This window comes from Cnephaeus nilssonii (genome assembly GCF_951640355.1).
Source record: "Cnephaeus nilssonii genome assembly, chromosome: 10".
Classification (NCBI taxonomy): Eukaryota; Metazoa; Chordata; class Mammalia; order Chiroptera; family Vespertilionidae; genus Cnephaeus; species Cnephaeus nilssonii.
Genome location: NC_137081.1, coordinates 15,547,605 through 15,567,599, shown reverse-complemented (window position 1 = coordinate 15,567,599; position 19,995 = coordinate 15,547,605). Strand labels below are relative to the sequence as shown.

Below are 19,995 nucleotides of genomic sequence, written 5' to 3'. Positions count from 1 at the left end.
TGGTTCATAGGCCGATGATCAACCACTGAGCCATGCCGGCCGGGCCCCCCATCAACTCTTAATTAGAAAATGTCTCATGACTGCCTCCTTGGTAGATAGGGAAACAAGTGATCCGTAGCAGCACCTCACCAGTCCTGCCTTCCAGAGGCGGTCACAAGTCTGTATCTAGTCCTTTCATTCTCTTGACAGTGTGTTTTGGAGAGCAAAAGGTTTTAATTTTGAATTCAAATTTATGTGGTATCATATCTAAGAACTCTTTGACCAAACTCAAGTTTTCTTTCAAGAACTTTATATTATACATTGTTAATTTAGTTCTATGTTTCATTTAGTAATTTTATAAGGCTTGAGATGTATGATCAGGTTCTTTTCTTTTTTTTTTCATCTAGTTGTCTAATTCTTCCAATATCATTTGTTGGAAAGAGTATCCTTTTTAAAATTTAATTGCCTTTGCATTTTTGTGAAAATTAATTGACCATATTTCTCAAATTATATTTGAACCAATCTTACATTCTTACATTCCCATATTTATATGAGTCTATTTCTGCACTCTGTTCCATTTCATTGATCTATGTATCTCCCTCCCTCTTTTGCCAAAACTACACTGCCTTGGTTATAGGATCTTTACAGAAAGCCTTAAAATCAGGTAATAGGAGTCCTCCAACTTTATTCTTCTTTTTCAAAATTGTTTTTGGCCATTCTAATTTTTATTTCCATACAAATTTTTGAATCAACTTTCCAAAATGATTGACAAAGTCCCTTCAGGTTTGTTATTATATATTTTTTTCTTTTTTATTACAGAAAATGTCAAACATATACAAAAATAGAGACTAGTATAATGAGCCACCATGGATACATCACCCAGCTTTGACAATGATCAATTCGTGACTAATATTTAGTAATCTATAACCCCATGTACCCCCTACAGTCATGGATTATTTTAAGGCAAATACCAGATATCATGTAATCCTGTGTTACTTATTATAGAGTCTTTGTTCTCCAGCACAACAAAATTTCCCATACCCATCATGTACAATTTTTGCCCTATAGCTGAAATCAGCCATTTTCCAAAGATCCCTAGTTTATTTTAGTTGGGATTTTCTAGTTTCAAGCTACTATCCAACTTATTTGTTTATTTTAAAATTTATTTTACATTCTGTTTCATAAAATCCCTCCTGAAATTACTTTGATTATTAAAAATCATACTTTTCCTTTTTTTTAAAATATATTTTATTGATATTTTACAGAGAGGAAGGGAGAGAGAGAGTTAGAAACATAGATGAGAGAGAAACATCAATCAGTTGCCTCCTGCATACCCCCTACTGGGGATGTGCCTGCAACCAAGGTACATGCCCTTGACCGGAATCGAACCGGGGACCCTTGAGTCCGCAGGCCGACGCTCTATCCACTGAGCCAAACCGGCTAGGGCAAAAAATCATACTTTTCCTTAAACCTAAACCTACCAGAAGTTTATCTTAACATATCCTAAGAGAAGTTATGTTTCATTTTACAAGAGTATTATATTAGAGCCCTAGCTGGTTTGGCTCAGTGGATAGAGTGTCGGCCTGCAGACTGAAAGGTCCCAGGTTCGATTCTGGTCAAGGGCACATGCCTGGGTTGTGGGCTCGATCCCCAGTATCGGGTGTGCAGGAGGCAGCCAATCAATGATTCTCTCTCATCCTTGATATTTCTATCTCTCTCTCTCCCTTTCCCTTAACTCTCTGAAATTAAAAAACAAAAAAAAAGCCATAAAAATGCACAGAAGCTCTGCCCAAGTAATCCAACATTTATGGGTTTATTCTGAAATAAATAATTTACACACACACACACACACACACACACACACACACAAAGAGTATTATATTAGAGTTTTTTCTGTTGCAAGAAACAAAGACTCAAATCAAATCTGGCTAAAAAAATGAAGAAAGAGCTCACAAAACTGGAAAGCTCAGAGTTAGGGCAAACTCAAAGCTGGATGACTGAACAGTTTCACTTTGTCAATAAGGATTCACTTTTCCAGTTGCTTTCCACGTCTGTTCTACGATTTCTAGTGTAGGCCTACTTCTAAAACTGGGTCATGGGATGGGCTTTCTGGTCATGTCTGGAGTGAGAGAATGAATGCAAGAATGCATGTTTGCCAGCATGTTAGGCTTAAGTGCTGAAATTCACTGTCAGGGGGCTAGTTTTTGTCACATGGCCTCCTCTGAACCAATGATGTGCCAAGGGAAGTGGAATGTATTAATTGGCTTAAGCCAGTTACGGCCCATTTAGAAACATGCAGGTAGGAACTCATAGCACATGAGCTGTGTGGAGGGCTGCTACTAGCATGAAAATCTAAAAACTATTAGGAAAGGGAAGTTAGGGAACAGGAACCAAATAGGCAACGAAAAATACCTGCTACAAAAGCTACAAACGAGATCCTGGCTGCTGGGATTAGAGTATGGAGATTTTCACATCTCAAATGAGATGTAGTCTCATCTGTTGATGAGACTTAAACATTTTTTTTACATGACTTTTTTAGTAGAGAGGTTTTTAAATATATATATATATATATAATTGACTTTTTACAGAGAGGAAGGGAGAGGGAGAGAGAGTTAAAAACATTGATGGGAGAGAAACATCTATCAGCTGCCTCCTGCACACCCCCTCCTGGGGATGTGCCCACAACCAGGGTACATGCCCTTGACCGGAATCGAACCCGGGACCGTTTAGTCCGCAGGCCGACGCTCTACCCACTGAGCCAAACCGGTTAGGCTTAGTAGAGAGTTTTAATATTCGTCTGTGCACAGGAGAAGTTTATTTTTTTTTTATTCCCTTATAATTGGGCAGGACTGTGTGACTAGGCCTTCCCAAAGGATTAGAGATGTACGTGACGTGTCTTATCTTGTAGCTGCAATTGTAAAAGTGCTGTGGAAGCAACTTAAGATCAAAGTAGGGAATAAAAACCCAACAGATGGAAGACAAGGGCTCTGAAAAGTTGCCTGGACCTGCAACAAACTGTGTGTGGTAAAAATAAACATTTTTTTTTTGTGCGTGTTAAGTCACTGTGACTTTGGGGTTTTATGTTACTGCATCTTAACCTGGCCCATCAGGACCAATACAACTTTCACATGTTCTTACACATGGTATGTTATTGAGGAAATAGAACGGGTGTTACAATATCTATGTAACAGCTTCAGTTGACCTCAAGAAATTGCCATGATGTTCACATTTCATATGAAATGAATCAGATTGTTGGGATCCTTTTTAATTGTGGTTATTTTTGACCAGTATTTCTGGATATGCCTGTTCAGTGTAAAGATTTATGGGATTAGCGTTTCAAAAACAACACTTTTATTATTTTACTAATGCAAGAATCTTCAATGTTTCCACTAATACCTACAGAATAAACTTCACATTCCTTACTTAAACCTGCATCATATCCTTCCATATTTTGGTCCTAAACTACCTTTGTAGACTTGTGCACCATTATTCTTTCTAATTACATCAGTATCTTCCTCATTCTTAACAATCCTGGGCAAAGCCACAGAGCCTGAAAAAAAGAGGGAATGTACTTTTAAAAAATCTCTTTTAACTGTTCCTTTGTTTGACCTCCCCGCCTCCCACACCAGCTTGTTACATTCAGCTGTTCTAGACATTTTGTTTTGGAAATGGGTGGAGACCATTGCCTAACCGTCATCTATTCTCCCTTTCTTCCTAGATAATAATCCCTATATTAATGGAGGTTGGCAATGTAATAGCTGTATTTCTTGATCTCCCTTGCAGCTAGATATGTCCACATAATGAAGTTATAGAATTGTTGACAGGAACTTCAGGGGAGCCAGTTAAAGGCCCTGTTTGCCTTCTGTCCCTTTTCTGCATCCTGCCTGGGAAAGTGGATATGATGGCTGGAGCGCCAGTAGCCACGTGGAACTATGAAGTACTTTGAGAATGGAGGCAGAAGAGAATAATAGAAAGCAGCCTGGGTCCCTGGTGACCTCATAGAGCTGTTATCCTATAACTCTTGCTACCTACCCCTGCCCTTTGTCTTGTGATACTGAACAGTTAGAGCTAAATCTATCCTGAATAGTACTTGTCACCTTTACCCCTACTGCTTCTCCTATCCTACTTTCAAAACATGATCATAAAAAGAAGAAATTAAATATGCTAGAATATGACAGTGTAGGATAGTCGCCCTGGGCATGGAAATATAAAGGAATAAATAGTACAGGCTTCCAAAGTAGCTTTCTATCCTATAGGGGATAGTGAGGAAAGAATTCTGGCTTTGGAGCTAGGTAGGTCTGTCTTTAAGTCCAAGACTGGCCATTTATTAGTGTGAGAATATAGAATACAATATTTAACCTCATTGAGTTTTTTTATTTTTTAACCTGGGCATGTTTTTTAAAAAAGAATATAACACTCAACTCACTTTGCAAAATGAGAGAATTAAATACATACATTCATCCAACAAGTATGTGTGGATTTACATGTCCCAGGCCCTGTCCTAGGCTGTGGGGCTGCAGCAGTGAGCAAAAGAGCAGAAGTGCCCGACTTCACAGAGCTTACATTCTAGCCTTGGGAGACGAGAAAGCAAAACCCAAAAGAATAGAAATCTGTGTTACGTGAGATGGTGATAACTGCCAGGACCAAAACAGAGCAGGCAAGGAGGCTAGAAAACCCTGTGCTTGTACCTCCCCCTGGTTGTGAGTTGTTTAAGACCAGGGTATGATCTTCCTCCTGCATCGTGAGCATTTATCACAATGTCAGCTGTATATTGAGTGCCACACGCGTGTTTCCCGAATGCAAAGACGGAATAAAAACAGTGTTGAGGAAAGAAGTTTATCTCATGAAATCACGGTAAGGTAGCTTAGCTGGACACTTTCACGGCTTTCAGACAGGCACTCATTATGTCAGCAAGAACGGTGCCCTTCCCTTCTCCTTGTTCCTCCTGCTTCATTTAAGTCTCCTAGCCACTGTTATTTATTTATTTTCTTGGAAATCAGAATGCTTTTCATGTGCCTTCTGAATAATGACATATCCTTGATTTGAAAAAATTAGCTATGCATTTTCCAGGCTTTTTACTGAATAAGAAGTATAGAAAACAATTTGAAAAATGGTTCAGTACATTAATTTTTATATTAAGGAGTTTTGGTATCCTGCGGTTTCTGAAAAACTGGCATTCATTTCTTACACCTCCCCCCCCCCATTCCTATTACTTTTAAAGTATCAGAAGCCAAGTATAAAAGGATTGATAAAGTTTTATTTGTATGATGGCTTGATAGACTAAATTTTTTATTTAAGGTCTGCAAATGTGGCAGACTGCAGGACTGACTATAAGATAAAAGAATTAACTTAGAGAATTATAAATAGCTTACTTTCTGGAAAGGGTTGTCTGATCAACAAACTAGATAAAGTCTGGGAAACTGCCTTCTAAATTATTACTCATGTAATTAATTACAAAGCTTAGTGCTTACGTCATCCCCTATGAAGTCCACGACAGCAGGAATTTTGCTTATTGCTATATATCCTGTACCAATCATATGCATTTGGTAAATATTTGAATGTTTGTTTTGGTAATTCATAGGAGAAAGCTGTATACTCAACTGATTTGCTGGCACTACACTTCCTTCAGGTTAAAGTATGAATTTCTGTTATTCAAAATTGATGCAATTTATTTGACATTATGCTTTTCCAGCCCAATAATATGATATTCAGAACCTCTACTCTAACTCAAGAATACTATTGATGCCTTCTTTCCTTCTCTGCCTAAAGTCTTTAAAAACACGCAGCTCAAATAAAAGCTTCCTTTGAAGAATCTCACCTAATTAAAAAAACAACCACACACATTTTAATGCCTGAATCATTTTTGCATTTCTGTTCCTAGGGTCTAGGATGGCCCTTTGAATATGGTGAATACCCAATACATACTTGTTGACTTAATTCTCACAGTACACCATTAGCTTATAGTTTCTATCCCAGTGAAGGTAAGTCAATTTCCCAAAACTCTTTCTTTATCCCATATGAAGGTACAATTACTGTTTTGAGTTCTCTCCTATAAATGCAGCTTGTCCTAAAAATTGTTTCCGTAAAGTCACAGTCTGCCAGGGAGACCAGTAACAAACCGGTTATTTTCCAATTCCAGTAATCTGTGTCATGTATTGTGCTTTTGTGTAACTCCAATTACTTGGATTTTCCCTCCCTTCCCTCGCCATCTCTCCCCGCCCCCTCTCCCCGTCATGATCTCATCCAATTATTAAGGTTGAGATGACAAGTGTCTTTCTGGACCTAAAATTCTAGGGCGCTTCATCCCCTAATAAATCATTCCAAGTGTAAATTAGGGGCTTAGAAAAGCCTGCAATCCATCATCTAAAGAGCTATATTTAGTGCTGTTTTGTTGTTTTTGTTTGCTTTTATTTTAGATGAGTGCGTGGCTGGGGAAATGCGGGGTGTAGTTTCGTGGTGAGTGGAGCGCTGTGCTAGGTGCAGGAGTGAGATTTGTTTTTATATGTCCCTAGCCAACTATCTTCACATAAAACCCCATTTATTTATTTGAGCGCGCCACTGCAGAACGGAGTTAACGCCAACGCCGTTCAAACCGGCTCTGTGAAGATTTCAAAATGCTTGAATCTGTGGCTCCTGATTGTTACCATAACCTGACCCAGCTGGACCCCAGGCAGATTTGTCGCCCAATGTCAGGCCCCCTTGGGGGTCCTACAGAATTACGACTTGGGGTTTGGACGCACAGCCCAAATAAAAGCAAATGCACAGAGACGTGTGAACTTGGCACCTACGACAAAGCTTTGTCAAAACTTGCCGCTCAAGCGGCAGCGAGGGAGGGACGGTCTGGACGCCGCGAGCCGGCGCGGGCGGCCGGGCGTCCCGCAGCCTCCCTTTCCCCTGCGCTTTGTTTTCGCGGTCGCGGTGGCACAGAAACAGCGAAGCAGGGGCGAGAAGTGACGGGGCCGCGTCTCGGTCGTGCACGTCTGTTTTTCCCGGCCGGCACGGAAAAGGGTAAAGGAGGACGCCGGGAGCCGCAAAAACGCACCCCAAGGGAGCCGCCGCGCTCCGGCAGCGGGGTTCGGGCGTCGGGCTCCGACCACTTCCAGAACGCTTCCGAGGCCCCGCCCCCCGGGGCGGCCCCGCCCCCCGGGGCTTCCCCGCCACCCGCGCTCATTTGCATGGCGCGGCTCCTCCCCCGCTGCCATTGGCCGGCGCCGCGCCCCGCCCACTGCCCCCCCACCGCGGCAGGGTTCCGCGCCCCGAGCCACCCGGAGGTGCAGGCAGCGGGCGGACTGTTAAACCGCGGCGGCGGCGGCGGCGGCTGGGGCAGGAGCGGGGCGCGCTCTGCAGACGAGTCAGCGGCGCCCCGGGTGGGGGAGGCGGGCGGGCGGCTAGCGACCACTTCAGCAGCCCCCACCACGGCCGGACCGAAGGTGCGGCGGCGGAGGGGAGCCAGGGCGCCCCAGCAGGCGAGTGGCCGGCGGCGTCGCAGTGGGGGGCAGCGGGGGTTGGGTCTCCCCTGCCGGGGACTGAGGCAGCGCGGGGAGGCAGGAGCGCCGGAGACCGCCGCGGGTGTGTGCGGGCCGGGCGGCCGACCGGCAGCTCCCTCGCCCCTCGAATCCTCGGGGCTGTGGGACGCCGGGTCCCGGCGCCGGATTGCGCTCTAGGGCAGGGGTCGGACCGAAGCCAGATTTAAACGGCTAAACCCTAACAGCCTTGGCCGTAGCTCCGGGGAGGGGAGGGAAGGGGTGGAGGGAGAGGTTGGGGGTGGACCTAGGCGCAGTCACGTGGGCGGGGGGCGGGGCTTGGCGAGCCTGCCTTTTGTTTTGGCGGGAGCGTGCGCAGAAGGCGGAACACGTGGTCTTGGTCGGGGGGCCCGCCCCTCGCTTCGGTTGCGGCGCCTCCGCGGGCGCGGCGGTGGCGGTGGCGGTGGCTGTTTTGGGGGAGTCACCGAGGCAGAACCGGCTGTGCTAGGTGTAGCCCTGGTTTTCTTCCTGCGCTCCAGGCCGGCGTGGAGGGGACGGGGGGTGGATGGAGGCGGGGAGCCCAGAGCGTTGCTGAGGGGCGCTGTCTAGAAGTTCGTGTCCCTTTTCGGGGTGCCGGAGGGACCGGCGTGGCTGGGAAGTGGGAGGTGGTGGGCTGTGTGGTAGCCAGAAATGCGAGACTGTGTTGGGGGGCCGTTAAATAAACCCCGGGGAAGGGTGGCGGTGGTGGGACGTCCGTCCGTGGGATGTTCCTTCCTCCGGGAAGGCTGGTGTTTGGTTGGTTGCGTGCCCCTTCAGCCTTGGGCACGTCCCCCCTTTCCCCTCTGGTCTGCGGGGCAGGGGGGAAAGGGGTGTCGGGGGCGGGGTGGGGTTCTTTTTTTATTTTTGTTTTGAACTGTGGGAAGCACTTTTCCTTTTGATTTCCCCAAACTGGAGTCAGCTGGCGGGATGGACGAGCAAGGCTGCTCTCGTCTCTCCTCAGCCGGTCGGCTCTCGCTTCGTGCCGAGTTTTGATCCCTAAGGGAGGAAGGTTTTCAAAACGCTGCCGGAGGCAGGTTTGTTAACGAAAGCCCGGGAGGTGTTTACCAGTCCTGAGTGGGCAAAACCGGCAGCGTTTGGGGGTTGTTGTTTTTTGTGTGTTTTTTTTTGACCAGGGAAAAGCGCCTCTAAAAATAGTGACCGCGGGAGAAAGCCTGGTGCTCCGGAATGCGGGTTGCCGGCGCGGTCCCCGCCGTTTCCAGTCGCTACCCGCTCCTTCCCGGGCAGGTCGCCGCCTCCCTCCCCATCCCCTCCCTCCCTCCCGTCCCCGGGGAAGTAGTTTCACGGCACGGTCCAATTATCATCATCTTTGCCAACGCCGCAAATAGAGAAATCGCCACGCCATGTGGTTTTATCACATAAGTCAGATTTTTTTGTTTTGTTTTGTTTCTTTAAAGCCAGCATACCGGAAAGAAATTTAAACAGTGAATCATGCAGTAGTATGTATTTGACTATCTTCCCAAATCTGTTGTAACTGTTATCGTTGGTTCTCCCTCAGTTTGCACCTCCTCACTCAGATCAGTGTCACGAGTGCCCTCATTTCCTCGTAGTTTTAATCTAGATAGTCATCACTTACCTTTCCCAGCCCCGTGGAGCGGTTCACATTGATTTTATTATTATTATTATTTTTACTTTTTTTTGGGGGGGTGTGTGGTGCCTTTTCACATAACAATTACTTTTTTTTTGTTGTTAAATTTATTACAAAATAATTTGGAAAATCTGGACGAGTGCAAATAAAACTACAAGTAATTTGTGCTTCTCTTTAAATATTTTCCTATGCATTTTTGCGTATTTTTTTTCCTAAAAAAAAAAAAAAGGAAGCATGCAGCATTTTCATCTAACTTACCTCATAAACATTCCCATGTCATTAGTCTTGGTAAAAATTATTTTTGGCAGCTTCACATTAAGTAACTATCATATTTAATTTTTTTTTTATTTGACGATGTTTGGGATGCTTCCAATATTTTGCTAGTGTAAATTTCACTAAAAGAATAGCCTTTACATAAATCTTTGGGGGAAAAAAACCAGTTCCCCATAAATTTGTAAAAGAAGGATTACTGGGTCAAAGAGTCTCTGTGTGTGTGTATGTGTATGTGCACATATGTGTTTTTAGGCTCTTGTAACATCACCAAGTGTCCTTCCAGAATGTGAATGTTGTATTGGTTCCTACTCATGTACAGCATGAGCAGGCCTCACATAACAGCTCTGATCATAATCTGGTGTTAGCATTAAAACGAAAACCTTGCTTTAATTTGCATTAAATTTTTTATCACTTAATGTCTGTGATGTATCTACTTTCCTAAGTTATTGTAAGCTGCTTGAGGGAGAGGAATATACTAGTATTTGACATGCTGCGAATCACATAGTGGGTGTTTAATAAATATTTGCCAATTGAAGCTCAAGAAATTGTCTTTTTTTTTTCCTTTGGTCTTACTCAATTTACAAGTAAATTGTTGGCAGTATACTACCTATTGTTTCACTCATCCATTTGAGTACTCATTCCTGTGTGTGTGTGGGGTGTGTGTGTATGTGTAGTGTGCATGTGGGGGACACAGATCTTATCACAGTCATCTACTAAAAGGTCCCGTGACTTTCCATTGTCCAACTACTGCATTATCTAAGAGCTCCATCCACTTTTAATACCATTTATCATGATAACATAGACTTTCATTTCCTTTATTCATTCATCTAGCTTGTATGGAATTCACTTACAAATTTCACTTTAATCATCCTTTCACTTGTAGTCTTTTTTTTAAAAACCCTACTGCCTAAAGTTCCTTTGTTTCATTATTCATATTGTTCTTGATAACCTACCAATTATTGCCTATAACATATTTTACTGTCTTTACCATGTAAAACTTTTGTCATGTTTTTCATTTACTCAGTTATTTCCATTTATTTTACATTTATCTATATATAATTAGATGGTAGTTGAAGGAGGAGAAAGTTTCAGGTTTAGAATTGTATTTGGGATTGTTTATTGATTAGGTTTGTCAAGTTATAAACACAAGGAATGGGGCTGCTTATAGCAGGAGTGATAGGTCATTAGCAACCAGTTCACTGACTTTAAAGCATATCATCTCTTATACTTCTATCCTTAAAATTTTTACTGTATTATAGGACTATAATGAATGACACTGAGTTATCAATAAAATCTTACTTTCAGTCTATTTCATTTAGAAAGGCGAAGAAGGTAGCAGTGCCATTTCCAAAAGACTTGTGGGTTGTTTTTTTTCCCCTTGTAAATGTCCTGAAGAGAGATTCCACTTCTTCCCTGATCATGTGGGATAAGTAAGCTACCACTAATGTTAATAAAAATGGTAATATTGTACTTGCCTGTAGGCAGTCTATAATGAAATTCTGAAGACAATTCATAATGGAAGTTTTTAATACTTGATAGTATTTGTAGGTTTTTAGAAACACTGGATGTGAAAATTCTCTAAGTATTGCAGAATTGGGAGGAAATGCATTCATTTAATATTAAGGCTTTGTTAATATTTTTTTTTAAATATATTTTATTGATTTTTGACAGAGAGGAAGGGAGAGGGATAGAGAGATAGAAACATCGATCAGCCGCCTCCTGCACGCCCCCTTCTGGGGATGTGCCCGCAACCGAGGTACATGCCCTTGACCGGAATCGAACCCGGGACCCTTCAGTCTGCAGGCCGATGCTCTATCCACTGAGCCAAACCGGCCAGGGCAAGGCTTTGTTAATATTTTTAATGAACTTTTTATTTATTGTATGTTTCTAGTACTATACGACCAAGGATTCCTAAGCATGTTTTTAAAAGTAATTTTTAAAATGTTTTATTTGGTAGTAGGCCATTAATCAGTGTTTAACCACATGAAGTTAAATTGGAGCCAAAATCTATAGACTGAGCAAATGTGATAGTGTTTTCTAAATATAAATTTCTGGATCCAAGTTGATGTACACAGGGGGAAAAAAAGACTATTTATATTCTTATGAGTCATGCACTTATAACTGAATAGTAATAATTCTGCTAGAAGTGTGATCTGTTTGATGTGTTATGTGACCACCCAAGTGGCTTTATCTTTAATTAAATCCTTTTAGTCTTCAAAGAGAATTCCTTTTTAGGCATAGTTTTCAGAGTGGAAGTTTTTGCTATAAATTTGTTGAGTACAAAGTACTGAGGTAACTGTACCCTGGTCATGCCAATTACTGCATTGTTTTCTGCTGTAAATTGAGAATGCCCATATGGGGCATAAATCTTGAAAACAAAACACCATATCTAGAATTTATACCTTACAGTAATTCCTAGATTTTAGAGGAATAAAATTATACTAGTGTGAACTCTTTCTCATTGCTTTTATTGTTTTAATTAGATTTTTCCTTTATGAGTTACAAATTAGAAATTGAATCCCTGTGTATTTCAGTAAGTTTGAAAGAGCTGCTCATATTTTGCTAAAATAATTTTTTTCTTACTTTAACCGTTATAATGGATCAGCTCTCTGAGACACATTTAAGTTTTAAGTGTGTAAATAATTTAATATTCACTTCTACTTCAGTGTTCTCCCTCTCTCAGAATGCCATTGGTAGACTTTTCACTGTCTTTTAACTTACGGATGAGTCAGCCTTTTTGTGTACTTTATTCCTAGTTTGTGTTTCTGCTCTGCATTTAAGAGAATTGGGATTATCTAGACTCCAACTGAAAGAGTAAATTTAATGTTCAGGGGTAGACTTGGATAGGATATTTTCCATGGACTATATGGAATGTACGTGCCCATTCTAGAATATAAATCATAGTCAAATCTGAAGCAGTATTTTAGGGGAAGGAAAATCAGATTTGGTTTTTTAGTGTTCCTTTTTAGGAAGGAAGGGTGTTCTTAATCTAGATTGTCTAGATTATCAGTTTCAACTCTGTAAACTATATTGGCAAACTTGATTTTCTTTAGAAAGTATAGTATGTCAAAAAGTATTTGGTATATGTGACCTATGTATTAATTTGTATAGATCTGATTACTAAATGTCAGGATCAGTTCTAATTATTGACATCATAATTATCTCACTATGTACATACATCTTTTGTGGGCTGACATATTTGCCATATCTAATGTCCAAGGAGATTGCATTTAATGCTAAATTCATAAATATATATGATTTATAAATCCTAAAAATATAGATGGTTACTTAAGGAAACATTTTGGAGACAACAGAGGGAGGCTTTTTATTTGTAGTAATACTATTAGAACAACCGATTTCTTTCTTAATTAACAATATATGTTCTTTGGGTTAAATTGTAGACCAAAATTGGAATTGAAATTGTAGACTTAGCTTTTTTTACTAAATTAATTTGCTTTTATTTATAACAATGAAATTTAACCTAAAAGAAAGAAAAGTTTTGATTCTATGTAGTTTCTTTTTGTTTTTCTTGCCACCCCCAAAATTTCTGGGGAGCAGATGTGCTGAGGAATTACTATTTATTTTTATTTAAACTGGAATGTAAGTTGAAAATTCTATTGTAAAAATATAATAGTAAAATTCATGTCCAGGAACTATAACTGATTTTTGGATTATCTAGAACTATTGCCTCTTGACAGATAATCAAAATGATCTAGTTGCTTTCTTTGAAAAGGTAATGATATAGTTTCTGGTGGTTTTGCTTCTTAAATCCTGTTAATTTAACATTTAAGTTTCTATATGTTGTGGTTAAAGAAATTTAATTATTTTTCTCAGTTTTATCCCATCCTGATTCTTTGAAGTCCCATAGCATTAGACTAACCTCTGTTAGAGAAGAGACCTATTTTGTCTGAGTATATTGGGTATATATGAAATAAATAATTATCAAAGATGATAGTGGCACCTTGAATAAATAGAGTACAGTATTTTACCAGCTAGAAAGAAATTTTTAGATTTAACTAAGATCCAAATACTTTCCCACATACACAATCTTGTGCATAGTTAGAAACTGAATAGTCAAGATGCTTCTTAGCTTTTTGAGGATTTACATTTTCAATATTCTTTCTGTATAACCTAAAGTATTATAGGTGTCTGCAAATACTAAACAACATGTTTGGCTAGGAATTTTGGGCATGGAAATTTTTTTTATTTTTTTGGCATGGAAATATTTTCGTTAATGGTTGATTCCTGTTTAATTGGCAGGATGTATGTGTGTCATGTACTTTATATTGTGTACTATCTGTACGGTAGTACTTAAACAACATGTGCAGTTGACCACATAAAATGTGACTTACCCAAATTGGGTTTTTGCTAAATGTAAAATAAACATTGGATTTTGAAGATGTAGCACACATATAGAACATAAGATATCTTCCCAAGCAATTTTTATATTGATTACATGTTGAAGTAATATTTTGTATCTGATGGGTTTAATGAAATATGTTTCTTTTTACTTTTAAATATGTCTAGTAGGAAATATAAAGTTACAAATGTAACTCAAATGGTATTTTTATTGGACAGCAAAGTTTTATGCTAATGCTTCCTAGCCTTAAGATTCCTTTCACAATAAGTATCTCATGAATCTTCTTCCTTGAAATTTTTAAATAATTATATTATTTTGGATGGTATTTGTTGAAGAAATACTTATTAAGGGCCTGCTATGTACCAAACAATATTCTAGGATAGTGGTCGGCAAACCGCGGCTCGCGAGCCACATGCGCTCTTTGGCCCAGTGCGATTGAAACTTCGTGGCCCATGCGCAGAAGTCGGTTTTTGGCTCTCAAAAGAAATTCAATCGTTGTACTGTTGATATTTGGCTCTGTTGACTAATGAGTTTGCCGACCACTGTTCTAGGATATAGCAGTGAATGAAAACATTCAAATCCTGCCTTCCTTCAGCTTTCATTCTAGTGTGAAAAATATGAGATATTTTTTAGTAAAAATGTTAAATGAACTATTTGTTGTAAGTATGCCATTAATTAATATAATAATTAATTTTATGTATTATAATACATTGTATCATTTATGGAGTGGCATATGCTATTTCTTTTGGTATTTATCTCTCCTTTGCTTACTTTAATAGCTTCCTAACTAGTATCCCTACCGTCATTCTTGTAAGCTGTTTTCATTTTTTCTCCAATACAACTTTTTTTATCTACAGAACAGTCACAGTAATTTTTAAATAAAAATGTAAATCAGATCATGTTACTTCCTCTTCTTATAATTTACATACAAAGTCTATGGTTTGGACCCTATATATCTATTGGATCTTATTTCCTATTACTCTCTCTCTTCGGCTCATTATGCTCTAGGCAATTTGTTATTTGTTCCACAAACACATCAAGTTTATTCCTGCCTGAAGGCTTTCTATTAGTTGTCTTTCTTCCTTGGAAGTCTCTCAGCCCTAAATCTTGTTTAGCTTCTTATTGACATTTCAGGTCTCAGGGCAGACAGATGTCACCAACACAGAAGCCTGCCTTCATCTACAAATATAAGTTAATTCCTATCCTAATATAGTCATGTTCTATCACTCTACTTGGTTCAATTTTCATAAAGACACTATGAAACCCTTATTTACTTGCTATGTTCATATTTTAATATTTATCCAAATATACCATTTTCTAAATCGTAAGGTCCATGAGGATAGAAACTTTATTTTTCATATTCACTGTCATTTTTCTTATTACCTAAGATAGTGTCTGTTACACATTGTTCAATAAATATGCGTTAACTGAATTATTGAATGTGAGGTTTTAGGTGGACTATATGTTAAATGAAAGTTGAAATCTAGTGTTGGCTACTTCTTCGTTTCCTGCTTTAAAATGTCAACTGGCTTATTTCCATAACTAGTAGCCTGTTTGCACGAAGATTCGTGCAATAGACCTTCATTCACCTGGCTGCCTGCACCAGTTTTCTGCCGGCACCGGGGACCCAGGCCTTGACTGTGGCCACCGCCTTCTGTCTTCTTTCAGGGTCGGGGCTTGGCCCCGGGCGGTGGCCTTGGGCTCGGCCGCACCCAACATCCCTGCTAAGGATCGTAGGAGCCGACCCCCAGTGGTTTCCTGCGATCCGTGCAGGCTCCCCGCTGGTGCCCAAGGCCGGGAAAGCCTCCGCCCGAGGCTTTCCAGGCCTTGCGCTCCGCCACACCCCAACGTCCCTGCAACGGTTTCCTGGTGGGCGTGGTTTGGGCGTAGCGAAGGTGCGGTCAATTTGCATATTTGTCTATTATATATTTCCATAATTTTTGGAAATTTTTATTTTGTTCTATTTTTAAAATATGAAATAGGTTTTCAGCTGCCATTCATAAGCACTTCTCTATAAATAACATGTTATGGTATGGATAGTTTTTATACCCAAATGAAAACTACATGGCTTTACTTATAGCTAGATATTTTCACTATGTTAATTTTTAAATTGGCTTCTGAAATACTGGAGACATCTTTAAGAGCTATAAAATGATTGTGATGATGTGAAACACATATTATGGAATTAATAGAGATCATCTTAAAGTGAATTTGCAGAATTATTGTTTATTGTTTTATGCTCTCAAATTAGTATTCTTATGGATTCTGCCTCTAACCAGTTGTCCATAGTGCATAAAATGAAATAATACATGATTGAAAATAATTACAATATGAAATTGTATAATGGTCAAAACCATTAATGGTAAACTCAATGACTTCCAGAAGTTGCACTCTCAATTGTTATATTAAAATTATTTTAAAATTATTTTAAGTGCTTATTTTATTTAGTATTTAATTTTGAGGATGTCAAACTTGTCAAAATTTTTTTCTTTTATGAATAATATTTTTGGTGTCATATCTAAAAAAAAACTTTGCCTAACCCAATATCGCAAAGGTTTTCTTCCAGAAATTTTATGTTTGTAAGTTTTATAGTTAGGTCTATGATCTATCCTGGTATATGTAACCATTTTTATATGTTATGAGTCATAGGTTTAAGGCTCAGTTTGTTTTAATTGCATTTGAATGTCCTATTGTTCCACAACCATTTGTTAAAAAAAACTAGTCTTTCTACATTGAATTGCCATTACATCTTTGTCAAAAATCAATTGGCCGTGTGTGTTTGTGTGTGTGTGTGTGTGTGGTGGGGGGCGGGAGGTGTCTTTTTTGGAGTGCTCTATTTTTCTCATTGATTTATATGTTTATTCTTCTACCAGTGCCACACTATGTTGACCACTGCCAGTAATATGTAATATGGGTCCTTCAGCTATGTTTTTATTGTTTTGGCTATACTTGTACTTTTGCCTTTTCATATACATTTTTCAACATGTTGATATCAGCAAAAAATCCTGTCAAGATTTTGATTGGTGGGATTGTGATGAATCTGTAGATCTTTTAAGAAGAATAAACATTGTGATAACATTTAATAATCTAATCCATGAACACAGTCTATCACTCCATTTATTTAGATACTAGAGGCCTGATGCACGAAATTCGTGCATAGGTAGGGCCCCTAGGCCTGGCCGGCGATCAGGGCCAACCTGTGGGGTAACCAGTGGGGCGATCGGGGGCCCCTGCTGGCACCCACTTTGGCCGGCCTGGTGCCGCTTGCTTGCTGTTCTTGCCTCCTGCCGCCATGGCCCACTCACCAGCCAGCCCTGCCACCGCCGCCGGTTGCCTCCCTCTGCGGGGCGACCGGCAGGGCTCTTGCGGGGGCCCCCGTTGGCACCCGCCTTGGCTGGCCTGGGGCTTGCAGGTGGAGGGCAGCTCCTGTGTTAAGCGTCTTCCTTCTGGTGGTCAGTGTGCGTCATAGCGACCAGTCGTTCCATCAGTGTTCCACCGTTAGGTCGATTTGCATATTAGGTTTTTATTATATAAATTCTTTTATTTTTTTATTTTTTGTTTCCTAGTATATAGGTCAGATATTTTGTTAGATATATATCTAAATACTTCAAAGTTTTGGAATTAATACTTTTTAAACATTTTCTATTTCTAGGTTTTTGTTTCTAGTATATAGAAATATAAATGACTTTTGTATCTTGACCTTACACTGCTACCTTAGTAAACTCATTAGATGTAGGAGCTTTTTTTGTATATTCCTTGGGATATTCTGTGTAGAAAATTATGCCATCATTTGTGAATAGCAGTTTTTATTTTTACTTCCCCATTGGTATGGTATGCCTTTTATTTCTCTTTTCTTCTCCTATTCCACTGGCTAAGACTTCCAGTATGATGATGAATAAGAGTGGTGAAAAAAGACATCTTGCCTCATTCCTAATCTTAGGGCAAAAGTGTTCAGTCTTTTATTTAATTATGTAGTTATCTTTAGGCTTTTGCATAGATGCTTTTTGTCAGGTTAAGCAATATCCCTTTTTCCCCTAATTTGCTAAGTTTTTTTTTTTTTGTTAATCATGAGTAGATTTTGAATTTTGCAAATATTTTTTCTTTATTGAGATCATCTTTTTTCTTTAGTTTTTTAATATGATGATTTCTGTGATTTAATTTTTTAAATTTTCAATGTTGAACCAGTCTTGCATTTATAGAATAAGCCATAATAGGTTGTGACATATTATCCTTTTTATATATTGCTGTATTTGTAACATTTATTTTAAAAATAATAATTGCAATATTTGTTATTACTACTAATTACTAAATCCTAGAGGGGTGGTCCCTCAGCCCGGCCTGCACCCTGGGGGAATGGGCCTAAACTGGCAGTCGGACATCCCTCTCACAATCCGGGACCACTGGCTCCTAACTGCTCGCCTGCTTGCCTGGTCTCCCCCTAACCACTATGCCTGCCTGCTTCATTGCCCCTAACCACTCGCCTGCCTGCCTGGTCACCCCTAACCATTCTACCTGCCTGCCTGATCGCCTCTAACCACTCGCCTGCCTGCCTGATCGCCCCTAACTGCTCGCCTGCCTACCTGATCACCCCTAACTGCCTCTGCCTCGGCCCCCGCTGCCACGGCTTCATCCGGAAGGACGTCCAGCTGTCTGGTCTAATTAGCATATTACGCTTTTATTATTGTAGATATTTCCTTCATTACTGGTGAGCTTGAGTATATGTTTAATGACTATTTGGATATTGTCATCTGTGAAATGCCTGACTGTTCTATTCATTGCCCTTATATATTTTGGATACTAATTCTTTATCTAGTATATATGTTGTAGATATTTATTTCTAGTCTGTGGCTTGCTTTTAACCCTATATGTGTTTTTTTAATTGCATAGAAGTTTTTGTGTCTCTTTTTTCTTTTGACTATTCTTGCTAGTCTTTACAAGGAATTAGCTTTTGGTTTTCAATTTTTAAATAGGAATTAAAGGTATAGAGTTACAGCTAGCACATTGTATGGGGACATAACATATATGTTAGTGTGGCCATTTAAGTTACTGTTAACTGTCATGTGTGTTGAAACAAAATTAGGGAGTATCACAGTTCCAAAGTATCTTCAAAAATTTAAATTGTTAATGATTAAAATTTTTCACTAACTGTTCAGTCTTCATAATTTTTAATGGTACCGAATTAACTTTTCTATATTTCACAATATATGGTTTTATATTTCTTCTTTTGATAAAATACAGTGAAATTTGTTTAATTATGAGATAAATATTTAGTGGTCATCTGGAACAGTCCCCTATTTTCCATGCAGGATTAACAGCTCTATAATGATAAGGGAAAAAAAAGTTATTGCAGATGCTTTTTCAGGAAAAAATTTTGTGCATTGCACATTAGCCGAGTTTTCATTATCACATTATTTTTAACAGCTATTAAATTATATACTTTTTTATTTGTAGTTCAGCTCACATCTTACATTTCTAGTATATTTTGGTTATTGTTATTAATACTGTTTAGATTATAAAATTTAAATGAGCCGAAACCGGTTTGGCTCAGTGGATAGAGCATCGGCCTGCGGACTGAAGGGTCCCAGGTTCGATTCCGGTCAAGGGCATGTACCTTGGTTGCGGGCACATCCCCAGTAGGGGGTGTGCAAGAGGCAGCTGATCGATGTTTCTCTCTCATCGATGTTTCTAACTCTCTATCCCTCTCTCTTCCTCTCTGTAAAAAATCAATAAAATATATTAAAAAAAAAAATTTAAATGAGAAATGGAGGTTTTGATCAACTTACTATATTTTTTAAAGATAATTCATTCTTACTTTTGGCTGAAAGTTTGGGATTGAATTACATTTTAAAGTATGATCCCCAGATTTCAGGTTGGAATTTTTTGACTCTCTCTTAACATTGTTTAAAAATGGAGTCTTGAGGTGTACAGTTGGGCTTTGACCAATATTTGTATGAAATGCATGGGTCCACTTACACACTGTGTGTGCTTTTTTCCAATTAATACTGTAAATCTGTTTCTCTTATTTTCTTAATACCATTTTTTTCTACTTTACTTTATTGTAAGAATGCATATAACATACAAAATATTAGTCAATCAACTATGTTATCATTTTGGGGGGAGTCAAATATGCCGATTTTTGACTGTGTGGGAGGTTGAAGCCCCTAACCCCTGCGTTGTTCAAGGGTCAACTGTATTACATTCACAAATATTTGTCTAACTCTTATTGTGCTAGGTAGTGTGAAACTTTAATTGGAGTTTTGGGTATAGGCCCATAG

The 19,995-nt window shown here is 39.5% G+C and overlaps 1 protein-coding gene across 4 annotated transcripts in view; it reads left to right on the top strand.

Annotated features, from left to right (window-relative positions):
• The first annotated feature begins 7,303 nt into the window (after window positions 1-7,303).
• KANSL1L (KAT8 regulatory NSL complex subunit 1 like) overlaps window positions 7,304-19,995 on the top strand; it is a 91,629-nt gene continuing 78,937 nt past the window's right edge. For 2 of the 4 annotated variants that reach the window (XM_079783171.1, XM_079783174.1), the window contains exon 1: window positions 7,310-7,445. The gene's annotated coding sequence lies outside the window, so the exon portion shown is untranslated. Of the gene's footprint in view, window positions 7,446-7,903; window positions 7,951-19,995 lie in introns of those variants that run through there. The other 2 variants (XM_079783173.1, XM_079783172.1) reach the window with 2 other exon arrangements.